This window comes from Manis javanica, chromosome X (assembly GCF_040802235.1).
Source record: "Manis javanica isolate MJ-LG chromosome X, MJ_LKY, whole genome shotgun sequence".
NCBI classification, from domain to species: domain Eukaryota; kingdom Metazoa; phylum Chordata; class Mammalia; order Pholidota; family Manidae; genus Manis; species Manis javanica.
Window position 1 is genome coordinate 75,833,040 of NC_133174.1, and position 3,319 is coordinate 75,836,358.

Sequence of the window (3,319 nt, forward strand, 5' to 3'; positions counted from 1 at the left end):
GAAGATTGGTTAAATCTATCTCCCCAGGTTCCTTTTCAGGTGAAGATGTAGAAGATGTCAAAGATGCCTGGGTTAGTCTTGTCTGGATCAAATTTTTTTGCCTTTTCCCGTTGATAGATGCAGTGGTATGCTATTGACTTATCTGTCAGCTGGGAGAGCCAAGACTTTTTCCACTTGCTCCTGTCCTTTCTTTGCTGGGACAACTGCATCCCCTAGTGGCTTATGTTGGGCAATTGCGTGTAGACTGGGTCTCTGTATCTTGCCTGGCCAGTAGGGAGGAAGCTCGCTTGGTGTGGGTGTGGCCAGCCTCAGGCCACTGCTCTGCTCTAGTGGGGCCCCGGGGGGGTAATGTACGGGGGGCTGTTTGGCTGTTTACCTCCGTGAGGAGTCTCAGAGCTGTTACCCAGGGGGTTATTGCTCCTGGAGTTCCCTGGAATTTCCAGCAGCTGGACTGTGACCTGGGATGCTTCCGTCCAGCAGTGGGGTCCCCGTCCCTTTAAGACTTTCAAAAAGCACTCACTTTTCTTTTTCCCAGAGGCGCCAGCAGCAGGACCTACTCACAGGTCTTACTCTCCTGCTTCCCTATTTCCAGCACCCCACACAAGCACTGTGTGTCTGCACTCTGTTGCGGAAAGCTGGGGCTGGGTGTTTAGCAGTCCTGGGCTCCCTCTCCCTCCCTGATCTGACTCCTTTCCTTCCGCCGGGAGTTAGGGTGAGGGGCCTCGGGTCCCGCCATGCTACGGCTTTTATCTTACCCCTTTCACCAAGCACTGGGTTCTCGCAGGTGTGTATGTAGTCTGGCTGTTTTCCTGTGTCTTCTGGTCTCTCTTTTAGAGATAGTTGTATTTGATGTATTTTCAAAAATGTATGTTTTTAGGAGGAGATTCCCACTGTCCTGCTCACACCACCATCTTGGCTCTGCCTCCCACTGACAGAGGCCCAGTCTTGGCACCTGGTGGCAATCTCACTGAAGATCTCACTTAAGACCTAACTCAAGATGAGTCCTTCACTCAACCACTTTGAAAATTCCACACTTTATATTGGATACCTGCATCCCAAAGTGATAGAGGCAATGCTGTATAAGAAATTCTACTCTGCTGGGCCCATCCTGGCTATTCGAATCTGCCATGACTCGGTCACACGACGCTCTCTGGGATAACGGGTATGTGAATTTTTTGTGTCGAGAGGATACCAAGAGGGCTCTGGACATGATGAACTTTGGTACCATCAATGGCAAGCCAATGCATATTATGTGCTCCCAGCATGACCCAATTTTTCGTAACAGCGGGGTGAGCAATACATTCATCAAAAATCTTGCCAAGTCTATTGATGATAAGTCCTTTTATGATACATTTTCTGCGTTTGGAAATATTTTTTTCTTGTAAAGTAGTGTCAGATGAGAATGGATCAAAGGGTTTCTGATTTGTCCATTTGAAAAATCAGAAGCAGCTACCAAAGCCATTGTGAGGATGAATGGGACTCCACTGGAAGGTAGCCAGCATTTTGTTGGGCTAGTTCAACCTTGCAGGGAAAGGGAAATAGAACTCAGAGCTAAAGGAAACATATATACTAATGTTTACATTAAGAATATTGGAGATGATGTAGATGATGAATGTCTTAAGAATGTTTTTAGTAAGTTTGGTTCTGTATTAAATTTCAGAGTTATGACTGATGAAAGTGGAAGTTCCAAACACTTCGGCATTGTGAGTTTTGAGAATTTGAAGATGCCCAGAAAGCCATCAAAGTAATGAATGGAAAGGTCTTTAAAGAAAGTTACATTTATATTCATAGAGCAAGGAAAAAACTAAAGAGACAATCTGAATTAAAACATAAATTTGAGCAAGTAAAACAGGGTAAATTCATCTGGTGCAAGGATGCTAATCTTTATGTGAAAATATTGATGATAGACAACTGAGAAGAGAATTCTCTCTCTTTGGTACAGTCACTACTGACAGGGACATGAAAGAGGCACGCCACAGCAAAGGCTTTGGCTTCATTTGTTGTTCATCTCCTGAGGAAGCTAATAAAGCCTTCATCGCAATGAACAGAAAAACGGTGGTCAACAAAACCCTCTATGTGGCCATTGCACAAAGCAAGAAGGAGTGTCCGGCTCTTCTCACCAAGATCTATATGAACAGAATGGCAACTGTGAAAGAGATAGGGGAGCCTATATGCAACTCTAGCAAGATAGCAGCACCATTAACTTTTTATGCCAAGTCTTCCTCAGTTTCAACAGGAAAGTGCACATCTTTGCAAGCCTGTAGTCACAGCCAAACTTCATCCATCTCAGAATACACATTATGTCATCCACTCAGCAACAGCAACAGCTAAGTCATCAGCCAGCACCTCTAGGCCATCACAGCCAGAAGTCAAGACAACTGATCAGATAAACGGTACAAAAACTGAGACCATGACTGTTCACCCCAAGCTTCTACTGCAGTACTATGGGCAAGTGGAAGATTCAAAAAATTACAAGTATTGCAGGTGTTCATAGTCCTCTAAAGTTGAAAGTAGTAAGGCCATCATCCCTCTAGGAGCCTGTCCCTGTTGGTCCCGATGTGTTGACTGTATCTGTGTTGGCATCAGCTAATACTCAGAAGATCTCAAGTGAAAAGCTAGTTCCTCTGGTTCAATCTTTTCATCCAACTCTGGATAGAGAAATCTCTGGCATACTACTGGGGATGGATGGCACCAAAATTCTTCATATGCTTAAATATCCTGAGTCTCTCCATGCCAATGTTAATGAAGCCATCCTTGTTCTACAGTCCAACAAAGCTCAAGGTACTGCCTGAATACTACTAAAATCACTCCCAATATCTGACTTGTGTAAGATGAAATTCCTGCTTCCAGAAATGAAATTTCCAAACATCAGAAAACAAATATTTGGGAAAACGATTAGAATGAAAGAATTTTGAAAGGAAAAATAAATTCATACCAAGCAAATATTGTTTCATTACTATTATTTGATTATTTATTGTTAAAAATAAATATGAAATGGAAGGAGAATTTGGGAACCAGGCTGAGAGGGATGGTAAGGAGCTCAGGAACCTACACCAAAGGAGGCTGGGGTAAGAAGGGCTGACATGGGTACCAGAGTTGGGGCCAGAGAGAGCTGAGGTGAGAACAGGAAGCTGGTGTGGGTCAAGGTTTGGCATCACTCAGGCCTGTACATATGGACTCCAGCTGTTCTGAAAAATGTACAGCAATACCCTGTTGTGGTTTAAATATTTTCCTGGGGAGACTGGAAAAAGATGGCAGAGTAGGAAGGGGTGGTGGAGACCCCTTCCAAAAACACACAAACGAAGAAAACAGCAAATAC

At 44.0% G+C, this 3,319-nt stretch overlaps 1 pseudogene; it reads left to right on the forward strand.

Annotated features, from left to right (window-relative positions):
* Positions 1-1,072: 1,072 nt before the first annotated feature.
* LOC140847352 (polyadenylate-binding protein 1-like) lies at positions 1,073-2,331 on the forward strand (annotated as a pseudogene).
* The last annotated feature ends 988 nt before the right edge of the window (positions 2,332-3,319 follow it).